Here is a 12,279-nt window from a genome sequence, read left to right as displayed (position 1 = left end):
GGAAACAGCTCAAGACAGCAAACTACTGTTCTCTAAAGGTATGAGGAAGAGTCGGGATTGACCTTCGAGACAAATGGCTGCTATGAAATCTCAGGGTCTCTGGGATCCGTGGCTCAGGGGCAAGGCCGTGCATAGCTACGACGTCAAACGTCTTCATTACACCTGCTGCGATGCAGAATGCTTTAGGAAGAAAGAGAGTGTTACAGGGAATTATTCAGAACTTCAGTGCTATTCTGGTCCACGAAACCAAGACATATTCCAAAACAACAATAAAAATGCAGCTCTCAGCCATAAACCATAGAATTCCCCAAACTGCTGGGCAGACCCAGATTCTTGTCCTCAAATGTAGAGATTCTTTTTAACTGCAACCATACAGATTTGTGCAGTGGGATATTATAACTCATCAAACATCCATAAGTGGGTATATTAATAGAATTGTAAAACATGAGATGCCAGGGATATAGCAGGGACTCATATACATGCAGATTTCTAACATCCTGTTGTAGAGGCGTGTGTGTGTGTGTGTGTGTGTGTGTGTGTGTGAGAGAGAGAGAGAGAGAGAGAGAGAGAGAGAGAGAGAGATAGGAGACCTTAGCTCATGGTGGCTGATGCTACCCCTGGACACGTGGTTCTAAATTATATAAGGAAGGGAGCTACATGAATTAGAGGAGTCTAACAGTCTCCATAGTCTCCGCTTTGAGCTCCTGCCTTGCACACACATGTGTGTGTGTGTGTGCATGTGTGTGTACATGTGTGTCTGTGCATGTGTGTGTACATGTGTGTCTGTGTGTGTGTGTGCATGTGTGTGTGTCTGTGTCTGTGCATGTGTGTCTGTGTGTGTGCATGTGTGTGTGTCTGTGTGTGTGCATATGTGTGTACATGTGTGTGTGCAGGTATGTGTGTGCAGGTGTGTGTGTGTGCAGGTGTGTGTGTGCAGGTGTGTGTGTGCATGTGTGTCTGTGTGTGTGCATGTGTGTGTGTCTGTGTGTGTGCATATGTGTGTACATGTGTGTGTGCATGTGTGTGTGTGCAGGTATGTGTGTGCAGGTGTGTGTGTGCAGGTGTGTGTGTGCAGGTGTGTGTATGTGTGCATGTGTGTCTGTGTGTGTGCATGTGTGTGTGTCTGTGTGTGTCTGTGTGTGTGTGCATGTGTGTGTGTGCATGTATGCATGTGTGTGTGTGTGTGTGACTACACTGTGGAGATCAGAGGGTAACTCGTAGGACTTGGATCTCTCCTTCCGCCACATGAATCCCAGAGATTGAACTCATCAGCCTTGGCAACAGGCAGCAGGAACCTTTATCAGCTAAACCATATTGCTAGGAGAAGAATTTGGAGGGGAGGAGAGAGAGAGAGAGAGAGAGAGAGAGAAGACTGGAAATGGGGCATGATGGGAATTGTCATCACTTATAAAATCTAATAAAAGGATCTGCCCTATCCCCTTGCCCCCAGTAAAGACACCGGAGATGGCTCAGTGGTTAAGAACATGTACTCCTCTTGTAGAGGACCTGAGTTCAGTTCTCACCCACACTGAGTTGTTCACAACCACTTCGAACTGCAGTTCCTGGGGATCCAACACCTCTGGACTCCAAGGGTACCTGCATGCCTATGTCCACGCATATGCATAATTTAAAATCTCTCTCTCTCTCTCTCTCTCTCTCTCTCTGTCTCTCGAGACACAAGGACTATTTCCAGCCCTGAAACATATATAAGTCTGTCTGCTAGGAGACGCTGAAATGATGAGGACCCACTAAAGCGAAGCCTTCAGGGCCCATGTCGTCTCTTGGGGACTGTAGTTTGCCACACAAAGCGAGTATCAAAAAGGGAATGAGGCCATGGTGACCCTGCTCTGACAGTACAGGAGATGACGCGCCGGTGCCCAGTACACCAAAACTGGCCAGCGTGGCAGAAGCTGGGCCAGGAAAGGATAGACTGCGAGCCCCTGGGGCTTCCATGGGGCTTTCTAGACCTTGAAACACCCCCACAACTCACCAAACAGAAAGCAGGACCAAAGGGCACAGCCATGAATACCTGGGGTTCCCTGCTAGGGTCTTCACCTCTCACCAAGGTCAGTTGAGCCACCTACCTATCTGTGGTTTGCAACAGCCATCCACATTTTGCTCCCTTGGGCAGTCATACAGGCAGGCTGGACCTGCCCCTGCCCCTCGGGCCCTGCAATAGCCATCCAGAGTCCTCTTTGTGCAAGAGACTGGCTTTCCTCCAACCCCATCCAAGAACTCTCTGTCCTTAATCCTCCATTTGTTAATTCTATAAACACTGTGTGTGTTCCCGTGTGTACCAGCTCACGTCACTGCCTTCACTGAAAGAGCACGTGGAGCATCCTGGGACCGCAGTGCTGAAAAATGCCAGAGGCACTGAGGCATCCCCAACCAAAGCAAGGCATGCAGGCAGGGCAGAGGGCAGATTCAAGTCCGCCATCCCAAGGGGCTCGTGAGACAGCACGTGATAGGTAGTGTATAATATCACAGATTCAGGGGGAGCCTAATCTGGCCATCTCACCTTCCTATGGATAGGACAGAAACAGATCCACAGAGAATTGGTGGGGAGGTGGAGGTCAGGGGCGGGGAGGTGGGGGGTGGGGTGGATTCTGTCCCAGGAATGAGGAAGTACTGCCATCCAGACCTTCCCTAGTTACCAGGCAGCCTGCCACCTAAGCCTCCAAAGACAGTAAACACCAACTGCACCCTGAGTCTCAAATGCCCACGTGTTTGTTTTTGTCTTTGTGACAAAATTCCTGACATAAGTGACTCGAAAGGAAGACTTATTTTAATGCCCCATTTTATTGGTTGCAGTCCAAGGTCAGCTGGATACAGAAAACTGACTTTGAGGAGTGAAAGACATTATGGTGGCAGAAGGGTATGGCAGAGGCTCACCTCGGGGTGTCCGGGAAGCAGAGAGGCAGGGAAGAGAGAGGGAGAGAGAAAGAGAGAGAGAGAGAGAGAGAGAGAGAGAGTGAGAGAGAGAGAGAGAGAGAGAGAGGTGAGGGGAAGGTGGAGGAAAGAAGGGAGAGATAGGAAGGGAGAGGGAGAAAGGGAAGGGAAGGAGGGAGAGGACGGAGGGGAGAAGGAGAGAGGGGGGAGGGAGAGGGGAGAGGGAGAAGAAGAAGGATAGGGAAAGGGGAGAGGGAGGAGGACAGGGAGGGAGAGGGAAAGGGAGAGAGGGAGCAAATGCCCTCTCCCCAACATCTTCAACTTTCTCCATATTTGAGCGACCACATCATAGACATGAACCATGTTAAGATGGAAGCATTTGTTCCTTCTTTCCTTCCATCCGGTTCCCCGTTTGTTTGTTGATGCTGCACAAACACAAGGCAAGCATGCCCCTCTGCCCCCGCCCCCCAACCCCCCACCCCGGTTAATCCCCTGAGACCACCTGTACTGCCACACCTAGCCATGCACCCTCCTCATCTCTCAGGTACTCCCCAAGTCAATCGAGCTCCAGGTTAAAACTATCACAAGCTGTGATTAAAAAAAGGGGGGAGGGGGGAGGATTGAAAGGTATCAGTTGTAATGTGAAAGTTTCCGAACTTTCCAAAACTGTTTCTAAGACTGAAACTTGACAGACTGAAAAACAACCTGTCACAAAATCTGGCTAAGAAATAGCATAAGATTGAAGAATAGGGGGTTAGCTTCTGTCTGGGAATACATGGGTAAGCTGACCAAGGTTCAGCATGGGAAGGAGCACCGTCAAAGAGGAGCACCGTCAAAGAGGAGCACCGTCAAAGAGGACCTAAGCAAAGAACTGTCAGCAAATACAAAAGCTGCTGGCACCCACTGATCTTTTTTTTTTATTGGCTATATTCCTCATTTACATTTCAAATGTTATACCCCTTCCTGGTTTCCCTCTCCCCGAAAACCCCCAACCCATCCTTCCACCCCCTGCCTCCAAGAATATGCTCCTCCACCCAACCCACTCCCACGACCCCCAACTTGATTTCCCCACACCAGGGCCTCTATTGAGCCTTCACAGGACCAATGACCTCCCCTCCCACTGATGCCCAACAAGTCATTCCTCTGCCGCTCTTTTGGCTGGAACCATGTGTACCCCTTGGTTGATGGCTTAGTCCCTGGGAGCCCTGGGGTGTCTGGTTGGCCTACATCATCGTTCTTCCCATGGGGCTGCAACCCCCCTCAGTTCCCACTGATCTTTAAAAGATGTAATTGAGGGCCCCTGTAGACAATGCTCCCTCGTCCCACTTGGGCCCCAGCAGCCTACAATATCCCTGCTTCCTACCCCACATGTGAACAGATACCTCAGTGTCCCCTTCCTATGCCCCCACCCTGCTGTGCCACAACTTCAATTCAAATGCTAAGAACAAATTCACTTGTGTGAAAGAATTAGCTCAAAGATCTTGGAATACAAGCTGTTAACTGGCTCTCCTAAAAATAAATAAATAAATAAATAAATAAATAAATAAATAAATAAATTTTTAAAAATCCATGCAAATATATAAAGGTCGTATTTAAAAAATCACATTTGAAGGTCTGTTTAAGCATGGGTTTCACTAACCTTTTCACTTTACCTTCTTTTTTGATTCTTTCTCTATTGGCCATGCCAGAATGAAACAGGGACAAAAGAGCCATCTGGTCTACCTGCCTCACCTACCTTGGACTCCTGCACCAAAATGATTTGAGGCAAAGTCTTGGCCCAACTAGTTGGTGAACTATATGTACAAGTATTTTAATCCATTCCCACCTTTTAAAGATTTGTTTTTGTTTTTGTTTATGTGTATTTATGTGTGTTTTTATGAATTTGTCACTCATATATGAGGGTATCTGAGGAGGGCAGATGATGGTGTTGGAACCCCTCTGGAGCTGGAGTTATAGGCAGTTGTGAGTTGTTCAACTTCAGGGCCTCTGAGGGAGCCATGAGCACTACTGAGCCATGTCTTCAATCACTAATCCCTATCTTTCAGGATTCAACACTGGAACTAAGGAGAGACTTGCTAAAGGTTTTGAGCAAAAGAGTCTGTAATTTCCAGAGGACCTGGCTGATTCCTGGAACCCACATAGTGGCTCACTAACATCTGTAACCTCAGATCTGGAGATCTGATGCCCTCTTCTGGGCTCCATAGGAACCGGGTACACAAAAGGTACAGAAAATACAGGCAAAATGCCAATACAGGTTAAAATGAAATAAAAATAATTTAAATTAAAAAATAAATATAATTTAAAAAAAAATGTAGCAGAAACCAGAACCCTGGTTAATGGGACTCCAAAGGCTATGGAAAGCCTGATAAAATATCCAGATCCCTCCAGCAGAGATGCCTCAAGAAGGCTGAAGTACAAACTGGCCTTCACAAAGTCATACGGTAAGTTTTTGAAAGAAATGAAATCCTGAAGGGATGATTCCTGCTTCCCAAGACTGGTTGACATTCTGGATTCTTTGACTTTTTGGATTCTTTTGTTTCTCTGAGGGGAAAATGCTTGAATGTCACCTGATTCACCGCAGTTGACAAACTCCCTGTAGGTGAAGGTCATGCTGAACTCCAGGGTTGAGGAGGGTAAAAGAGTGTGTGCATTAGGAAAAGTAATGCAATGCTTGCAATAGATTGTATCACAGGGACATACCTAATGGGTGCAATTGCCGCTGTGACCACTGACTGAGTCTGCCAGTCTCATGCTTGGTACATGTCTGTCCTTTGTCACCTATGTCATTGAAAGAATCACTTACTGACTGCACAATACTCTCTCCTTTAGTACATAGCTATAAAAAGTATCGTGTCACTCAAGGTCACAAGCTCAAATTGGTCGGAGTCTGGAAAGAGACAGAGTTATTACCTCGTATGGTTGCTTTAGCGGGGTTGAGCCAGCAAATTAGCCACTTCCACGGAAGATCTGCTACCCTAGTTAGCATCTCGTGTCACTTCTTGATCACCAGCCTCAGAGAAAAATGCCTGGCCTTCGAGGACATCGTGACCATGAATGTGCTACCTTAGAAACAAATCAAAACAACCAAACCATTCCAATGATGAGAACAATAACAATCCATCTGCAACAATACCGGAAGAGGCGAGACTTCTTCTTAGGCCTTGAAAGGTCAGCTGCCGTGGGCCCTGGGCTCTCACACACGCGTTGACCCATGAGCTCTAGTGTTTCTGATCATTATTTTCCCTTGACTTAACCATTCTTTGGCCCTCAAAGGGGCGTATTAGACTGCTCAGACCTCCAGAATTTACTCTTTCCACCCTCCTGGAAAGGGCGATGAATCAAATTACTGACAGCCAATCTTTTTCCTGTGAGCTTGGCTTTGGCTATAGAAAAGAAGTCTTAAGACTCCGGTAGAGAAATAAAGAACATAAGACCATGGCCATAACCTTGTGTGCTCCACTTTAGTGACTACTACCACCACCCCCTGAGTCCTAGCTTAAAAAGACAAGAGTCAATAGTGACGAGGAAAGTGGGGGCACCGTTTGAAACATGACCTACAAATTTATTTTTTTAATTGAGATAGGATCTCACTGCAACCCTGGATGGCCTGGAACTTGCTTTGTAGATCAGGCTGAACTCCACTCAAGGAGATCTCCATGCCTCTGCCTCCTGAATACTGAGATTAAAGGTGTGTGACCTCCTTCCTTGATGACACAAATTAGAATTTGTTTCTGAGTCAAGCAACAGTGTGTAGAGCAAATTAAAAGCAAATCAAATTCTCAGTTAAACACTCCCAGAGCCTGGCACGATGATGTTTACACCTTTATTCCCAGCACTTGGAAAACAGAGGCAGGTGGATCTCTGTGAGTTCAAGGCTAGCCTGGTCTAGATGGAGAGTATGTAATGGCAGTTTCCACACATGGACAGTTCCAGCTCCCCCTGACCACAATCTGCACTGTCTTACACACACCAACAACAACAACAACAAAAACCACCACCACCACCACCACCACCACCACCACTATTGCCACCACCACCATCAATACCACCACTACCACCACCACTATCATCGCAACCACCAATGCTACCATCATCACCAATACCACCACCACCATCTTCACCACCATAACCACTACAACCATCAATACCACCACCACCACAACCAACAACAACAACAACAAAAATCACCACCACTACCACCATCACCACCACCATCATCGGTATCACCACCAATACTACCACCACCACCATCACTACCACCACCACCACCACCACTACCACCACCAATGCTACCATCACCACCACCACCACCACGAAAAACAACAGTAACAACAAAAGCCTGATAATTTGTTCTTCTTGTATCTTCAGTCTTCCTTGGGCCCTAACTCCTAGACTGTAAGGAAGCCCAGGCAGTTCATAAAAGAGTCACATGGACAAGAATCAAGGGCCCTTCCCCTGACTGAGCTCTTAGTCAACAGCGAATTCCACGCCTCTGGCTGTATGAGTGATTCATCTTGGAAGCAGGTCTCCGTGCTCCAGTGCAGCTGCCGCAGCTGGTCCCTCGGGAGTGGGTCTCCCACATACCAGATCCCTGTCCAAACTTCGCAGCTTGGCTGAGGTGGCACACCTGCAGTCCTGGCACTGAGGAAGCTGATGCAGGAGAAAGCTCAAGAAACCTAAATGACAGCGAACTTCAGACCACCCCGGAAGACAGTGTGAACACCTGACTCAAATACAAAGTAACAAACAAACAAAACGTCCTTGTTTTAAGGCGTTTGCTCAGATATTTTGTTACAGTGACAGGTGCCTACACAAAATCTTCCCTCCTGCAACCCCTCTCTGCATCCTTTGATCTTGGGGACCTATTCAATACGCAAGATACTCGGCTAAGTTTGCCCTCACTTAGTAAAAGCAGATAGGAATGTAGAACTCCTGTTCTACTTAGAACTTAGGCTCAAGCCCTGCTGTGGGTGGGGCCTCTGAAGCTGCTTTTTACAGCTGCTGCAATGCTTTGTGGGAAATGTAGCTCCCAATAACCCCCCAAAAGAATTTCGGGTTGTGTGAGGGATATGAGTGTCGCAGGAACCAAGGACAGAAAGCGCTCCAAGAGCTCTGTGAGAGAGAAGCCACTGTAGAAAGGGAGCAAAAGCCATCTCCGGGGTTGGCCACTGGGCGGAGACGCTGCAGGGACAGACACCGAAGCAGTGTATCAGAGTAGACAAGAGGAAAGCTGGGGGTGCCAGAGGTTGTTCAAAGGGGAGGAAGACACACGTGAGAGGCAGAATGAGGAGGTGGGGTTAGGGAAGGAGCTTGTAGATTAGTTTGGTCTTAAAGATGAGACAAGACCAAACAAGTGGTGTTGTTCAAAAGAGCAGTGGGGGGAGGGGATGACTGGTCCCAGGGATGGCGGTGAGGTGCATTCAGAATGCAGGACGATTTTCCAAATAAGATCATCTTTTCTAAACACACTTTAAGTCCTTACTTAGATGACAGAAAAAATAAACAAAACATGGACTGCCATATTAAAAGTGAACTCGAGAGGGATCTGACTCTTTCCTTTCCACCCACTCACCTGTCCAGGTCGGCTTGTGCCTGCACAGCCCCAAGGCGCCCTGGAGGACTTTGGACAGCCACAGCCTTCCTGGTAATCCCGGCTCCTTCAGCGCCACCTAGTGGCCACAAGGGAGAATGACAGGAGCGCGCCGCGGACCTGGAGAGCAGAGCTCTCCTGTAAAACAGCCCTTTGTGTTGAGAAGGTGCTTTTCCTGCCAAATCAAGTCACCGTGTGTTACAAATCCTGGAAGGGCAATCCGGAGGAACAAAGCCCTGATTTTTTTTTTTTTAAAGCGAGCGTGGAAACCAAACCCTACTTCCTTCCTGCAGGATTAGGGCTTATTGAGGTTGATGGAGTAGGTCATCTTGTTTCAAGGATGACCTGCTGGCAGCGCTACCTGGGCCCTGAGAGAGGGGAAATATTTAAGCTCTCTGGGGAGTTTATCAAAGGTTTTTCTGTTCGGGTTACTAAACTGTTACAAAGGGCTCTCTATGACTGTTCCACTCTATGTCCCACCACCGCCGCCGTTCTTGCTTAAACTTTGTTAATAGCACTGAACCTGATTCTCTTGCCTGCATAGCTAAGGGCAAATGGGCTTGTGAGCCGGAATGAATGGCACCTTAGAGGTCTTTCTGTGCCTCCTTGTGGCAGAACAACTTCTCAGTGCCCTGGGGGGTTGGGGGGTGGGGTTGAGAGGAAACACACTGTGCTCTACTGCACGCGGGACACATGGTGAAACACAAATATTTTAGAGCCGTGTGTCTTAGCTACTTTTCTATTGCTGTTATAAAACACCTTGTCCAAGGCAACTTATAAGAAAGGGTTTAGTTGGGCTGTGAGCCCAGACAGTTAGGACCCATGATGGTGGAAACAAAGGCGCGGAGGCAGGAACAGTGGAGAGAGTTCACATCCCCAAACTGCAAGCAGGAGGCAGAGTGCATGCTGGGAATGGGAGAGTCTTTTAAGACCTCCAAGCTCTTCCCCTGCCTCTTGCCAAACTTCCTCCAGCAAAGCCACACCTCCTAATCTTCCCCAAACAGCCACCGATTGGAGATTAAGTATTTAAATATATGAGCCTTATGGTACAGAGACCCACACACCCCAAAGGTTCTCTCTCTTACACCCCTAAGAAAGCGCTCCCATGACCTTCAACATCATCCAAGACAGACAAACTGCTGGAATGGTAGAGGAGTTCTTGCATACCTCTTTCCTAAGAAACAAATATCCTCTCCTGGAGAAAAGGGAGAGAAGCTAATAAAATATACAAGAAGCCGGGCGATGGTGGCACACGTCTTTAATCCCGGCACTTGGGAGGCAGAGGCAGGTGGATTTCTGAGTTTGAGGCCAGCCTGGTCTACAGAGTGAGTTCCAGGACAGCCAGGGCTACACAGAGAAACCCTGTCTCAAAAAAAACATATCCAAAAAAATCAAAAAAAACCCGAACCAAAAATAAACAAAACAAAACAAAAACTTACAAGGAAATAAGACCCAGGAGTTTCCATCCTAAGAGTTTAAACAGCAAACAGTGGGGTGGGGGGGTGGGGGGACCTCTGCTGGAGATGCCTACAAGGAACAAAGGGGACTCCCAGGGTGTGGCTCTTATAAGTCATCGTCCATGCTAAAGTAAGAATTTTAGGGATGTAGCTGCCTGAGTCACTCAGAATCCCAATAAACTCACTGGCTTACCACGTGAGCCGTGGATGGATCCATTTCATTGGAATGTTGTCTGTGCCCTATCTGGGCTGAAGAGATGTTATTCACGTCTCTCCCCAGAGAGGAACAGCAACAGGACACCCACACCGTGCCCCCAGAAGGTCTGGTGAAACTGGAATGCATGCAGAAAGGAAGCAACGTGTGGCCATCGGTGTCTTCATGCCTGTGGAGAGGTTGGAAGCCACAGAAAACTTTTCCAGTAGCAACGTGCCATGACTTTGGGTGTGGCCCACGGAGGTGTTTCTTTATCCACCCCCAGTCTAGTCAGTGAGGACAGCTTTCTGCCTCAAACCACGGAAGGATTTCCATTTCCGTTGGGCTTGACTGGTGTCTAATCTCTGTCAGGACATCCTCTGGAATCACTCCTCAGCTCCTGAGATGTCTGTCTTCTGCTTTCATCTTCCTCAGGACCCTCTTCCCTCCCCTTTAAGCCCTCTTGTTCTCCTCCTCTTTCCTCTTCCTCCCTGGTCTCCTCCCTGGCTTCTCTCCCCGCCCCCACCCTCCCCCTCTCTACCTTCCCAGGCTTGTTGTCACCGCCTTCCAGACTCCTCAGCCTCCTACTACACAGCCCCTCTCCCTCCACATCTCTCCCCTGAGGGGAATGGGTGCCTCGCTAAGAGGAAAAAGCTGGCACTTGGTGAAGGCATGCCCCTCAGTCCCTACACAACCCTCAGAGCCAAGCGCTGCCATTTTCCTATGAGAAAATGGAGGCTGGGTGGGGTGTCCAGCTTTGGGTCCAAGTTCACACAGCTAAGAAGATACAGAGCCAGATACCGGGATGCCAGGACGACTTTAAAGTCCGTTTCTACCCTGCCTCTGCTGCCTCCCACAAAGGGACTTTCAAGAGGAACTTGAGCAGCCTCTGAAGAGCATTCCAGACCATGAGGAAAACACTGGCGGGAGACAACTAGTAGCTGCTGAGGCTTCCTGGAGACAATGGCTTAGGTCAGTGTGAAGCAGGGAAGGCTGTGACTTCTGGAGATTTGTACAAACTCCAAGGGCTCAGGCTGCTTGGAATCCAAAGGCAACACACTTCCCAGAGTGGACACATCCAGTTCAGTTTGGTGGTACTTTCCCCGGGATTACTAATATATGGCCACATTAGATTGGGCTTGATTATAGAAATGTAAGCAATACTAAGTTTCTTTCTAGCTTTTAAAGGATTTTCCCAATTTCTACTTTTCAGGGGGGAAATCCTTCATGGGAATCACAGTTCCTGTTACTTAGTATTTTTTGCATCCCTACCGAGGGACCACAAGATGTCAAGAGGGAACAAAAATCTAGCAGCAGCAAGGAACATCCAGAAATTTCATCATACCTCCCGGCCTCTGAGACTCTTATAAATATTAATTTAACTTGGCTGCATAACTGGTAATAAAATTCTCTTTGTATTAAGGAAGTGGTAAAACTTAATAGGCTGGAAGCCTTCATAATTCCTGGGTGGATTTACTGCAAGCGTGTAGCCCTCTAATTGTATTGTGGAGGCTGAGTTACTGTGCCACATCTCCCAACTGGAATGGCATTGATTAATGGCTCAAGTGGCATTGTCAATGGCCATACACAGCCTGGCACAAAGTAGGTACTTAATAAGCATCACCATAAGACGATTAAAAACATAGTTTCTTTTGAACCTTGGTACTTGGTTTAGCCATACACGCCTCATTCAGTCGACCTGAGCTCACCAGGGACCTTCTTGGGAGATCTATTAGCCAGTCATCAATCTGACTAGACATCACTCTTGACGGTCAGCAGTAGACCCGTTTAGTTCTCTCTTCCTTGAGATTTTCATCTTTGTGCTTCCAGGATATTGTACTGTTTCTGCCTGCTCTTCCTCCTGCCTTTCCCATACTTATCTGAGTTTCTCACACTACTATGAATAGTCTATGTATCTTTATTGTTAAGGTTTGGATATAAAATATCTCTCACAGGCCCCAGTGTTAGACTCTTGGTCTCCACCTGGCGGTGCTAATTTGGGTGGTGGTAAAAAAAAAAAAAAAAAACAACTTCAGGAATTAGGCCTATGCTGGTAGCTCACTGGGATTGTGCTTTTGAGAATTTGGCCTGTTCCCCAGTGTCTCCTCTCTCTCTTTCTGTCTGGTACGATGTGCACTGCTCCATCACCC

At 47.7% G+C, this 12,279-nt stretch overlaps 2 long non-coding RNA genes across 2 annotated transcripts in view; one reads left to right on the top strand and one right to left on the bottom strand.

Annotated features, from left to right (window-relative positions):
* LOC127668871 (uncharacterized) overlaps positions 1-8,533 on the bottom strand; it is a 34,288-nt gene extending 25,755 nt beyond the window's left edge. The window contains exon 1 of the long non-coding RNA XR_007974230.1: positions 8,462-8,533. This is a non-coding gene — a long non-coding RNA (uncharacterized LOC127668871). The remainder of the gene's footprint in view (positions 1-8,461) is intronic.
* LOC127668872 (uncharacterized) lies at positions 7,942-9,001 on the top strand. Its single transcript, XR_007974231.1, has 2 exons — positions 7,942-8,003; positions 8,470-9,001. It is a non-coding gene; the product is annotated as an uncharacterized LOC127668872 (long non-coding RNA).
* Positions 9,002-12,279: the final 3,278 nt, after the last annotated feature.

The sequence above is a fragment of the Apodemus sylvaticus genome, chromosome 18, assembly GCF_947179515.1.
Source record: "Apodemus sylvaticus chromosome 18, mApoSyl1.1, whole genome shotgun sequence".
In the NCBI taxonomy this organism is placed as follows: domain Eukaryota; kingdom Metazoa; phylum Chordata; class Mammalia; order Rodentia; family Muridae; genus Apodemus; species Apodemus sylvaticus.
The sequence above is the reverse complement of the archived record's forward strand: the minus strand, read 5'-3'. Positions and strand labels throughout refer to the sequence as shown.